Source organism: Capsicum annuum, chromosome 11 (genome assembly GCF_002878395.1).
Source record: "Capsicum annuum cultivar UCD-10X-F1 chromosome 11, UCD10Xv1.1, whole genome shotgun sequence".
Classification (NCBI taxonomy): Eukaryota; Viridiplantae; Streptophyta; class Magnoliopsida; order Solanales; family Solanaceae; genus Capsicum; species Capsicum annuum.
In genome coordinates, this window is record NC_061121.1 from 26,149,763 (window position 1) to 26,163,937 (window position 14,175).

Below are 14,175 nucleotides of genomic sequence, written 5' to 3' on the forward strand. Positions count from 1 at the left end.
TGGGATTCGGGGATTTGAAAACTATACTATTTATAATATATAGTTAAAATTATTTTTTATGTGTATATAATAGATGTTGAATCTCTTTCGATTAATTCGTGTGGTTTGCTTTTTGAAATTTTAAATTCTCTAACTGAAAATCTTCGCTCCGTCACTACACAGAACCATTAATTAAGTGCACAATTAACTTACTAACTAGCTTACAAGCTGTAAGCATGAAGAGGCAAATGCTCAGCAATCATTCCAATAACACATCATATACTTGTGTTGAACACTTTTTATGATAAAATAAGGAGCACCCATTTAATTGATGGACAAACAAAAACTATTACTACAGTAACATATGCTCCAGATGAACTGCATTAGTTGGCATTGATACTGAAAGATGCATCCCATAAGATTAAAATTCCTTATGAATATCCAATTGTTTAGAGTTGAGGGAACTAAACTAGTAGAGGTTGCACCCTAATAAATTAGAGACTAGAACTCTGACTACAAATGCAACAACAACAATATACCCAATATAGTCCCACAAAGTGGGGTTTGGAGAGGATAAGTGTATCAATCTATATTACTATTTCAAAGGTAATACAAAGAGGTTGTTTCCGATAGACTCTCGACTTAAGACAAAAACAAATTAGAAAAGACACAACAAGAAATAATAGATATTAACACAATGGACTACAAATGCCTTACTGAAATTGAAGATGGCAAAGTGAAGTGAGTTAAGATGAATAGTTATTAAGTGACGTCACTTAACAAAAGGCCCATTAGCTCAGTTGGTTAGAATGTCGTGCTAATAACGCAAAGTTCGCAGGTTCGAGTCCTGCATGGGCCACTCTCTCTCCACTTTTAATTTTTTAAACTTTCGCTGTTTCTTTCTTTTCGTGAGCGACAATGAATAACGATCAAGAAACAGAAAAATGCGTGCTCTTTCTTCAATTTTTTACCCTTTTCCCGTCTAAACATAATTGTGTCAAATTATTTTTCTTCTTTGTAATTAATTTTTCTCTCTCTCTAAAAATAGTTGTCATAAATTACTTTTTTTATTTATAATTTCTTTAAGATATTAATACATAAAAAGTGAATAGCTAATATAGAACGGACGGAGTAACTATTCTAATTTAAGGGATAATTTCATATATATACAATAAATTATTTCGTTTGCAACAGATATAATCACCTTTCATTTTACATTAAGAAGTAGCCGACATTCATTATCCAGCTGAGCATTTGTAAAATGAACTACTGTTTTGGAGATTTTGTACATCAGCCGCTGGAAAATCATACAAAAGTAAAAGAGTCGAAACATTAATTTGCCATTCATAATGATTACTTCTTACATTAATTTAACTCTAGAGAAAGTTCGAAAAATAGGTGAAATAATAAGTATACATACTAAATTTTACATAGGTTGTATATATGTCGTACCTGCATAACTTTCACCTTTAATGAATAGGGGTCTAGATTTTTCTTTCAAAGAGTGACTGCCTATTAATAGCTATTTTAATCCTGCACTTTTCTGTCTTCTTGTCTTTTTACAGACACAAATCCAAAGCACCAAATGAAGTAACCAGGTCCAGAACACCATAGTTATGGTGATTGTCATTTGATACTTGGAGTAGAAAGATGGAGCAAAATTCTCTCTCTTTCTTCCATACAGGTGACAAAATATTTCAATAAAAACGGCTAATATTTATGTATTGTATGTATAATGTATATCTATTGTATCGATATTGTATAAATAATTATGCAATGTATTAATATTGCATAAATAGTATATAATCATGTATATTTATGATTTATAACCATGTATTGGATATGTATATACATCATTGTTATATATATGTATATATATATAGAGAGAGAGAGACACACACACACATCCTTATACCCTATTATACACAAAATTTATATTGTACAAATAGTGTATATATATTCAGTTCCAAAATAACTCGAACTGTAACACCCCTCTTCCATTTATAAAAAAACTGGACTCCTGCTATACAGCTAAAACAAGTGCCACATCACACTCAAAAGCAATAAACCGTACTTATACCTTGAATTGTGCTTATTATACTTGCCTCCAAGCATATATTGTGGTGCTTATTACACATTCTGTTAAACCCCACTCACCACCTCTTGGTTGGGTATAATACCAACAACACAACTTATCCTTTGAATCATCTCACGTACTATTCAAAAGTTCTAACTCCATGATCTCTATACTTGATCAGATCGAGAGGGACAACAATAAGGTAGACTGCAGCAACCTTTTAATAACTCGCATTGGCAAACTAAAGGCATCTAGGACAGGCATATAACAATAAAGCAAGCAAAAGGAAACTACAGATAAATTTATCGTGCCAGGTTTGATTGGCGTCAAAGGAAGGATAGATTTAGCCTTTTTTTTTTCTTAGAATAGAGATTAAGCATTTTTTGGTAACACAGAGCAGGGATAAACCTCAAAAACATACACCAACTTTTGGCATCTTGTTGCCACATAGATCGGATTCTACCCCCTTCCCCATCCTCAAACAACAAATCACGTAGATGTAACCTACATATAGAAAATCACAAATTTTCTAGTAGAGTCTTTCAGTTCTGATCAACTCAAAATCCCCTCTAAATAATTTCAAATTTTAGATATGAGATTCTCTCGATGTTTTAAATTTTTCGGTATATAATCACTTGAAACGATTCACATTTATATGTCGCTTGAAACCATTCCTCCTGGAATTCAGTCGAATGACAATTATATTTGTAATTAAGTCGTCCAAATGACCATTTCTTGGTAAAAACTTTAGCGGAATGGCTATTTTAGCTAGAAAATATTAAGTGAGTTATTTTTTGTGTAATAAATTTAACTCAAGGGACATTTTGTATAATCTTTCCTAAGAAATGCTCTCTGGACCATATACTACCTTTATGAGTACTTTTGTTGTGTTTTCAATTACTTCACCCGTTCCATTTTAGTTGTCATAGTTTTCTTTTTAAGAATCAAATGATATAAATTTTGACCAACATTATTAAACATAATTTTTTAACGTCATCTTTGACGTGACACGGTCTACTCCAACGACGGCGATGGCTTAGAAGCGCCGGCGACAGGTAAGCGTATGCCCTATCTCTCTTCCACTTTGATTGTCTCTCTCTCCCCCCTTCTCTCTCTTCCCATTTCCCTCTCTCTTCCCCTTGTCGCCCTTTTCACTGCTCTCGCCGGTGGGATAAGGTTTTCGCCGAATTGACCCCGGCGACGGCAGTCAATGTGCAACACCGAACACAGGCGAGAGTCGGGTTGAGCCAACAACAACCGGTGGTCACTCCGACGTGTCCAGATTAATGGGATTTGCTCGACCAGTTCTGATTTTGGCGAAGCTCCGACAACAATATTCCGGCGATCGATTTCTACATCAATTTGCCGGAATTCAACATAGCACGCAAGATCGAAGAAGACTTGGTCTACAAACGTATCCCGGTGACTTCTAACCTTTGATATTTACTTTCTGTTATTATTCCGTGTATCTTGACTTTCTTTTGATTTGTTGCGACTGGCTGTTTTCTTGTATTGGTGACTATTATTTTGTTGTTCTAGGTGTTAGGCTGGATAGTATGCTTTGCGTGTGCCTTCTGTTTTCTACTGTTGTTGTTTTTTTGTCTTTATTTGTATTTTTTTGAGTAGTGGCTTTGGGGTTGATAGTAGGATAGGATCATGTTCGAAGGGGTGGGGTTGGGGATTATTTTGGTGTGGGGGAAGAGGGGGGCAGGGGTAGGAATGGGGTAAAGGTCTAGTGTTAGGACAGGTTAGGGGTATGGGGTGCGGGGTAGTAGAGGTAAACGTGATTCAAGAAATGAAAGGTTTAGGGTAGGGTCTTGGAACATAGGGACCCTTCAGGTTAAGTTCATAAAGCTTGTGATGATTTTTAGAAAGAGGATGATCAATATTATGTGTATCCAGGAGACCAAGTGGGTAAGGTCGAAGGCTAGGGATGTAGATGGGTACAAGTTATGGTACTCAAAAAGTGATATTCGTAGGAATAAAGTAGGCATCTTAGTAGATGAAGAGCTTAGAGGATAGGCAACGGAGGTTAAGAGGGTCAGCGATAGGTAGTTGGCAATTAAGTTGGTCACTGGGGGGTTTACTTTGAACATGTGTAGCATCTATGTGCCGCATGTGGGTTTGGATGAGGAGGAGGAGAAGAAGAGGTTTTGGGAGGCTTTGAACGAAGTGGTGAGAAGCGTTCCTAGCTCTGAGAAGATTGTTGTAGCAGAAGATTTCAATAGGCACATCGGGGTATTACCGGGAGGCTATGTGCATGGAGGTTTTGGTTTTAGGGAAAAGAATGAAGAGGGAGTTTCTCTGTTGGATTTTTCTAAGGCCTTTGGGATGGTGGTAGTGAATTCGAGCTTTCCGAAGAAGGAGGATCACCTAGTTACCTTCTAAAGTGCGATAACCAAGACTCAAATTGACTTTTTGCTGCTTAGAAAGGAGGATAGGGCACTATATAAGGATCGTAAGTTCATTTCGGGTGAGAATATTTTGACCCGACATAGGCTTATGGTGATGGACTTGGTTATTAAGAAGGAAAAAAAGAGGAGGGGCGGAGAGGGTCGATCCAAAGGTAAGTGGGGTGGCTTGACACCGGTAAATGTGTTGGAGATAGAGAAAAAGGTGGCGAAAATAGGGGTGTAGGAGTGTAAAGGGAACATGGATGGTATGTAGGACAAAGACTATAAGTTGCATCAAGAAGACTGCTAGAGAGGTGTTGGGTGTCTCAAGAGGCCGGGCTATATAGCATCGGATGTAGTGGTGATGGAATAAATTTAAAAAGAAAATGGAGATTAAGAAGGAGCGGTTAAATAAGGAGGAGTACAAGTTAGCTAAGAATGAGGCTAAGTTAGCAGTTACGACTGCTAAGACAACAATATTTAGGAGCATGTATGTGAGGTTAGGGGAGAGAGATAGGGAAAAGAGGTTGTATAGGCTTTCTAAGGCTAAGGGGCGGAAGGGTCGTGACCTTGGTCAAGTGAAGTACATTAAGGGGGGATGGCAGAGTACTGGTGGAGGAAGTTCACATTAAAAAAAGATGATAGTCTTATTTTCATAGACTCTTGAATGATGAGAGAGACAGAGATATTATGTTAGGGGAGCTGGAGACTCAGAGGCGTGTCATGATTTTAGTTACTGTAGATGTTTTAAGGTAGAGGAGTTCAGAGAGGCTATTCACAGGATGCAAAAGAGTAGGGCGACGGGCTTGACTAGATTCCGATGGATTTTTGGAAGTTTACTGGCGAGGTTGGTTTAAGGTGGTTGACTAAATTATTTAACGGAATTTTCAAGAATGGAAAAATGCATGAGGCTTGGAGATGGAGTTTTATGATTTCTTTATATAAGAACAAGAGTGACATCCAGAGTTATAATAACTATAGGGGTATTAAGTTGTTGAGTCACACTATGAGGATTTGGGAGAGGCTGGTCGAGCGGAGGTTGAGGAGGATCGTGTCTATTTTAGATAATCAGTTTAGATTTATACCTGGTGACTCGATGACAGAGGTAATTCACCTGGTGCAGAAACTGGTGGAGCAGTATAGGAAAGGAAGAGGGACTTACACATGGTGTTCATCGACTTGGAGAAAGCGTACGACAAAGTCCCTTGAAAGGTTATTTGGAGATGCTTGGAGGTGAGAGGGGTCCCGGTGGTGTACATCAGATCGATTAAGAACATATCTGATGGTGCGAAGACTCAGGTGAGGATGGCGGAGGGAGATTCAGAGCATTTACCTATCTTAATAGGGTGCATTAGAGATCGACTTTAGCCCATTTTTATTTGAATCGATAATGCATGTATTGGCGTGGCATATTCAAGGAGAGGTTCCTTGGTGTATGCTTTTTGCAGATGATGTAGTTTTGATTGATGAGACTTGGGAGGAATGAGGGGAGGAGGAAGGGGGTATGAATGATAAATTGGAGGTTTGGAGATAAACCCTTGAGTCTAAAGGGTTCAGGTTGAGTAGGACCAAGATGGAGTATATGGAATGCAAGTTTAATGACTTGAGACTGGAGAATGGGGTAGTAGTGAGGTTGGATTCCCTGGTTATTTGTAAGAGGGATAGTTTTAAGTATCTTAGGTCTATGAGTCATGAAAATAGATAGATTGACGAGGATGTCTCCCATCGTATTGGGGCAGAATGGATGAAATGAAGGCTCACCTCGAGAGTGATGTGTGATTAGAAGGTGTTGTCCAAGCTTAAAAGCAAATTCTATAGAATGGTAGTTCGTCCGCTCATGTTTTATGGAGCGGAGTGTTATTCAGTCAAGAACTCTCACATTCAAAAATTGAAGGTGGAGGAAATGTGTATGTTGTGTTGGATGTATGGGCTTACTAGGGGAGATAGAGTTTGAAATAAGACTATCTGGGAGAAGGTGGGGGTGGCTTCGGTGGAGGAAAGATGCAAAAAGTGAGGCTGAGATGGTTCGAACATGTGATGAGGAGGGGTACAGATGCCCCAGTTCGTAGGTGTGAGAGGCTATCTTTGGATGGTTTCAGGCGAGGTAGGGGTAGGCCAAAGAAATACTAAAGGGAGGTGATTAGACGTAACATGGAGCAATTACAGCTTACTGAGGACATGACTCTGGATAGGAAGGTATGAAGGATGCGAATTAGGTTAGAAGACTAGTGCGTGTGGGTGAGTCGTAGCCAATAGTTAGGAGAGCTTTTGTGTAGTTGGGTTAGTAGTCTTAAGGTTGTGTCCAAATGTTGGAGCTGTTAGTTCGAAGGGTATAGGGTGGTAGGTGCCTTTGGTTTGTTAGTATATGGTATTACTTTGTGGGTGTCTTATTTCTGTTATTCCATCTTATTTTATATTTTATTATGACTTTGTTTACTGTTCTTTGTCTTGAGCCGGGGGTATATTGAAAACAACCTCTCTACTTCTCCGGAGGTAGTGGTATGGACTGTGTACATTTTACCCTCCCCAGACCCTACTATGTGGGAATACACTAGGTTTGTTGTTGTTGTTGTTGTGATTGATATAAGAAAAATTACATTTTGTAGTGCTTTTCGTTTAGGTTTTGAATAACAAAATTTTAATTATAAATATTGAATTAATCTAATCTAATTTAACTTAAAATATTAATAAAATTGACTCTCGAAAAGCAAAATGTAGCAACTAATAAGGAAAGAGAGGGAGTAATATACTTCTTCTATCAATCTTTACTTGTCCAGTTTGTAAAACTATGAGACAATTTATCATTTTGTATGAATTTTATTTTTATTATTAAATACTATTCATTTTTCAATAATTAGATAACTTATAACTAATAGAATTGATATATAAAATTATCGTTTTATTTATAATTTCTAAAAAAAAATATGACGAGTTAAATATGAGCAACTAGAGACGGAAGGAGGAAATAATAGTGTTTATGTGTGTGTTTGCTTTAAATATTTATGTGGGTTTATTTATAATTTGCTGCGGGTATTATTTATGTATAATGTGAGTGAGTACAATTGAAATTTGTATACCCCAAAAAGGGTAGTGTGAACAAAGCTGAATGAATAGTTTAATTGAATTGAATTTCCTTGAACATGGCTCGTTTTTGGTACTAAAATAGCTGAATGAATTTAATTTGATATATACATCTGTCACATCAAATTTATTATCCTCCCAAGTAATTTATCAAATGTATTAAGAATTTATAATCCAGGAATCGAATCTTGGGTAAACTAGAAAATGCGTTGACAAAGGCGACGGCTAAGTTGCAATTTGCAATTAGTATAATTGTTGCAGCAATTCTTTTTGTATGGCATAGCCCAAATCATATTCAGAATATTATGGTATACTCAAATCAATGGCAAATAATGAGTGAGATTTGCTTTAATAATAGAGCACAATTAATGTCGTACGTGGAATATGCAATATTTTATACTAGTAAATAAAGGGAGAGATCTACTTGCTAGAGCAAATATTATAAGAATCACGTATGGAATATTTTATATTCAATAAAAAATAACAAGTAAGGTTTGCTTTACTAGTAAATCTCATTAGGGTCAGATCCGATATATAGAATATGTTATTTTCAATTTAAACAAGTGAAATTTATTTTAGTGGTAGACGATCACATTACTGTCTATATTAATGTTATCACTTTGATATATTTTACAATCATGAGGCTATAATTTAATATTTTCTCAAACGTTATCTCGTACTTAGAATGAAGCTCCTTCCTACGTGAATGAACTTTCAAATTCTTTGTTGCCAAAGACAAAAACTCTTAACACATCAGCTGGCTAGCTTAAATATTTCCCACTTCATCATTTTTTTTTTCGATGATCGTGTTATTTGTTTCAGCTTATCTGTATCTTGAGTAATTAAATTAAAAGCTCATAAGCCTTATTGAGAAGTCGTTTACATTTTTTGCCCTTTAAAAATAACTTTCATACCAGATAAATAGTCATTTTAATAATTTTTCTAATATTATGACTTTGAACTTATGTCATTCACATTTTTTATCCTTTCAAAATAACTTTCATATCAGATAAAATAGTCATTTTAATAATTTTTTTTTATATTTATGACTTTAAAATTAACTCAAACTTTGGTTATTAAATCTTTGCTTATTGAAACTGTGTACATAGTAAATCCTACCAATATTTAGGAATTCAAAGTTATTTAACATTTACCTTATAAATTTATCTAAACATAAGGGACTTTTTATGATAACATCACAAGTCATCGTATGCTTGTCTTCCATGATATGTAGATGTATCAAGTATTTGCATGAGTGGCTGTAAGTAGTTATTCTACTATCGAATTATAAGTTCCATGACTTTATGTGCAATCAAAAGAAGGAAAAAAGAAAGCAAGAGAACCAGAGAAATAGAGATCAATGGAGTGATTCATGAGATCACTTGCCTAGTTTCCCCTAGTCAAGGAAACTAACTGATACTTTTAGCAGACATGATTTTGACATGAGTGAATTTTGAAGGGCAAATTAAAAGGGTCAACTAAAGGTAGGTCCTCACCTTGGAGAAAAAATAATTTTCTTTGTCTGAAAGAAAGTATGTACTTTCTTGAGAAAATTGAAGGAAAGATGTCTTTTAAGTCTTGAATGAAGGATTGGTGACATTGACCAACAGATAGGGTCAAACATCATTAGGAAATTTGATTAAGTTAACTGTGGACTTGATTAATATTTTCAAAACTTTCTAATCTTTTCAAAAATACAAATCAACCCAACCCACACCCTTCTTCAATCCAAATCAACCACTCTCTCCTCTCTCTCCAGCTTCTCTCAACTCTCTCCCAACCAACAGTTCTGCAAAATTTCTCCCTTCAACCCCCGACGACTTCTACCTTTCGGCGACAAATAATTGGGCTTCGAGTTCCCTTCTTTTCTTTCTTTAACCCCCGACGACTTCTACCTCCGGCGACAAATAGTTGGGCTTCGAGTTTCCCTCTTCAATTCAATCAACCTATCTCTCATCCCTCTCTCGACAACTTCTCTCAACTCTCTCCTAACCAACTATTCTGCAAATTTCTCATTTCAATTCTCGGCGACTTCAACATCCGACTACAAATAGTTGGGCTTCGAGTTCCTTTTCGACTTCAACCTTCAATCGACGTGACAGCCTTACTCTCCGGCCACAACATCTTTGAATTCTTCATCGTTCCTTTTCTTCTTTCACAGGTAAAAATTTATGGCCTTTTTCGTTTTGAAGAAAACAAGGAACTTGAGCCAACTTCTCTTATAGTATTGGTTAACAATTTCAATATTTGTTCCACTAATTTAAAATGCGATCTGAAATGGCCTTTTTATTATTTGTGTTTATAAAAATAAAACGATAATTTGGTTTGGTTTGTTCTGTTCTTGTTCTTGGTAAAAACGGTGAAATTACTGTTTTTTGTTAAACAAAATCGTGCTACTATTTTTTGTTTCCTCCGACAGATTACCCATTTGGTGCAATATATTAACCATCTGATGCAACAGATTTATTATATAATGCACCAAATCAACTATCTGATGCACCAGAGAAACCATCAGATTACAATTCTGATGCAACAGATTAACTATCTGATGTAACATTTTTACCATATGTTGCAACATATTAAGCATCGGATAAAAAATATGATGCAACTAATTAACCATCTGGTGCAATGGAAGAACCATCAGATTAATGATCTGATGCAACAGATGAACCTCCTATTGGATAAAATCCCATCAACTTTTTCTACAGGAAATGTCCAAGACTTGATTTTTCCAACTGATCATTCATCTGCCACGATAGACGACCCTATGTTGGAAGAAATCTAAATAATATTGACCATTGATAACTGTTCCAACAAATCACTTATGTGTTACAAAAGATGTGTGACCTGTTGCACAGACCATTCATCTTTCTCAGCAGATGAGTGATATGTTTTGTATTATCGTAATAGTTTACTCAGCTATTGCTGCAAGTTAGTTAACTGCTCTGACAGATCACTCATATATTGCAACAGATGTATGATCTGTTGCACAAACCATTCATCTTTCTCAACAGATGAGTGATATTTTTGTATTATCGCAACAGATTATTTAACTGTTCCAATAGATCACTCATACATTGCAACAGATGATGTCACAATATTTTTGTGATCTGTTGAACAAACCATTTATCTATCTTAAAAGATGTGTGATATATTTTGTATTGTTGTAACAAATTACTCATCCGCTGCAATAGTTTGGTTATATGCTTAACAGATATACTACCAGGTGCAACAGATCGGTGATTTGTTGCAACTGTTATTTTACTATTTTGCTTGTTTGATTTACTATTATCCTTTTTAACGATGCATTAATCAACAATAATATATTATTTTGTGTTCCTACTAATTTTAGATAATATGGTTCCCAAAAGAACAGAAATCAAGTCCAAGTAAAGGAACAAGTGAAGCAGCTAGGCTACGTCCACCACTCTATGAGCTTGCTTTACAAGCGTTATCTCAATCAAGAGCAGAATATGATGAACACGAGGAGGAGGGATGTTTCAAAAGAGATGATGTAGATTCTAATAGCCCTTCCACCGAAGAGCTAGTTAAAGCCTTCAACATTGATCGTTATCCTGTGAGAATGTAGTACGATGGTGCCGCAGATTTAATGGGTGATTTCATGGTTAAGTCAGCCATGGAAAAATCTTTCGACGCCTTCAGAAAAATATTTCGAGACCAAAAATTGGATGCTTATTTCAGGGACATCTGCTTTGGAAAATATCTTGATTTGCCAGAGGACAACAATGCTCGTTTCCAAATGAAAATGGTATATGAACTACTCAAGTGTAGGTTTATGTGTGAAAACAAAGATAAGATAGATGAGGTGTGGATAAATTACTGTAGCATGCCTATTTGTTTTGGTTGGAAGGAGTTTGCCATAGTTACTGGACTAAAATACTATCCTCCTTCTCAAGTTATACCTATTCTAACCCAAAAAAGCAACTCGTATACCCAAAAAAGGCAAAGACAATTTGTGTGATCGTGATGATTTGGTGTCCATTGTTGGTCCAAGCTTCAAAAATAAAAATTTGATAGAAGCGTTGAAAGGTAAAGGACTTTCAAAGAATCACAAGCAGTCATTGTGCTTGGTTTGGTTTGTACATAATATTCTTTGGGTGAGAGACGTTAACAACAACATAAGCCTCGATTTAATAAAGCTCTTCGAGGATCTTGATGCATTTAACATCTATCCTTGGGGGTATGAAAGCTTAAAAATTACTGTCAAATATTTGTTGACTCCATTAGCGCCAAAGACAGTCAACTTATATGGCTTCCCATGGGCTTTCATGGTAAATATTTCTTTCTTCTATTATGATATCATTCATTTTTTTTTTTGCTCAATAATGGTTTTGATTTATTGGCGTTATTTTATAGGCTTGGGCGTTTGAAGTCATTCCTTATTTGAGATAATAAGTGAACTATCAGGAAAGAGTTTCCTGTCCAAGAATCTTGAGATGGTTGTTGGCCAAAACTGATAAAAGAGTAAAATTTCTTGATCTTTTCAACCCCCCGAAGGATGCAGTAAGTATAATTATAATTAATTTTTTCTTTTAATTAATGATTTTTTTTGAATGATCTAATCATCATTCTAATATATGTAATGATTTATGTTAGATTGTGCATCCGTCGCTAGTTCTGACCAATCGAGAGTTGAAGACGCCATTTTTTCTTACTTTACGGTCTATGCAAACTTTATCGGACCCTAAGGTCATCGACAGAATAAAAATGGAATTGTTTGGAGCAATAGCCATTATAAGAAAAATAATTTTGGAGGTTGGGCTTGTTGTTGTTGTTGATGGTCTTAGTGGTGATGGAGCTGTTTGTGATGTTAGTGGTGCTGCTGTTGGTGTTAATGATTGTCACGCCCCAAAATCCCATCGGGCTGGACTGGCACCCGAAGCCGAAAAGGCCTGGGAGAACCCGTTCAGATACCTGTACTTTCACTTACATGCCACCAAAAATTTGGACAGCACTTCATTGCATATAGAAGGGTCTAATTACCTGTATCAGCACAACACGCACAAATATATATATATATAATACTTGGCCGTCGGGGCCACCACATATACAAATATAACATCACTATATAAACTTCCATGACTTTACCCTTCCTTATGTCTACAAAGCCTCTAGGATATACATGACATAACTAGGGTCGGGACAAACCCCCGCCCACACATGACTCCTGTACAATAACAAAACATAAGGGACCGACTCAGAAAGCTCCAAAGCAAACTGGAGTTCACTAACATTAGCTGTATGACCTGGCTCCTATCTATGTTGTGAATGAGCTGAAGCACCTGTGCCTGCAGCATGAAATGTAGGTCCCCCGTGAGGGACGTCAGTACAAAATATGTACTGAGTATGTAAAGCTGTAAATAATCATATGGGATATGGGGGATCAAGAAAATCAGACGCAAGTGAATAAATCATAATAGAAGTGAACCACACTTCATAAACACTTTTAGGATCATGTACATTATCATTAACCTGAATTGGGTTCTTGAATTCATTCACATTTGTGGAACGGTATACATTCGTTCATTTTATTCTTCACAATTATCATTCGCCATTACCTCCTCCTCCCGAACCTCCAACCACCTAACAATAATCAATACTGTACCGTACTGTGACCATTAGGCTGCCCCCAATACATATCAACTGTAATCATATCAAATATCGGGATCGGCTCATGCTAGGCTTAAGCCCCTGAGCTACCACCCACATGTATATCAAGTAACACACATAAGAGATCTTTCCGATAACTTAGTTCAAAAGCTTTTGAGATTATTACATTAGTGTTCATGCCAATATAGTACCGTTGGAATAATGATACATCAATAGGAACCAAGTAATAGACTTTCTATACAATAACGATGCAATAAAGACTCATTGGTACATCAACAATGTGTTTTGGAATCATCAATTTCACAACAATGAAATAGGAGCCTTTTGGTATATCAATGAAACATTTTGACACTTTATAGAATGGAAACAACTTCGTTGGTAATGTAGAACAATATATGTTTTTGGACAACCTCGGAATCTTACTTGATGGAACATTGGTGTTTTCATGCCAAAGAACATCGTTAGAGTATGCTTTACATACCTCGTTGTAGATTCGGATACCAATTCAACACAACTTACCGCCTTTACAAATCACTTATCTACAATGAAATGTTTGGCATCAAGTATTAGCAACCCAACACCACAATTCTCTTCCATAATTCCATACAACCAATATTTGCAAAGCATTCCAAAAACCAACTTGAACAATAGGTTTATGTGTGTATATATATATATAATCATCATTTCAATACCACATCATCACACCAAATCCCTTCATAATTCAACATAATCCAACCATGCACCAGAATAATCCAACATCATTTCCAATCATCTTTCAACAACAATCAAATAACATACTTCTTATGCTCACATGCATATATATATACATATCCATATAAATAACACCAACATAATTTACATCCTTACCATAAAATGGCCCTTTTGATTTTGAAGTCCTGTTGGCACAAATAAGGGGTGCTTCTCGAAGCCCTCGAGACGGTGAACACAACTACGGAATCAATTTGGATTTTCTTCGGTTGAATCACAAGATAATTGGAGTTGAACTTAGGCTAG

At 36.1% G+C, this 14,175-nt stretch overlaps 1 non-coding gene across 1 annotated transcript; it reads left to right on the forward strand.

Moving 5' to 3' along the window:
- The first annotated feature begins 764 nt into the window (after positions 1-764).
- On the forward strand, positions 765-838 carry TRNAI-AAU. The gene has a single exon. It is a non-coding gene; the product is annotated as a tRNA-Ile (tRNA).
- Positions 839-14,175: the final 13,337 nt, after the last annotated feature.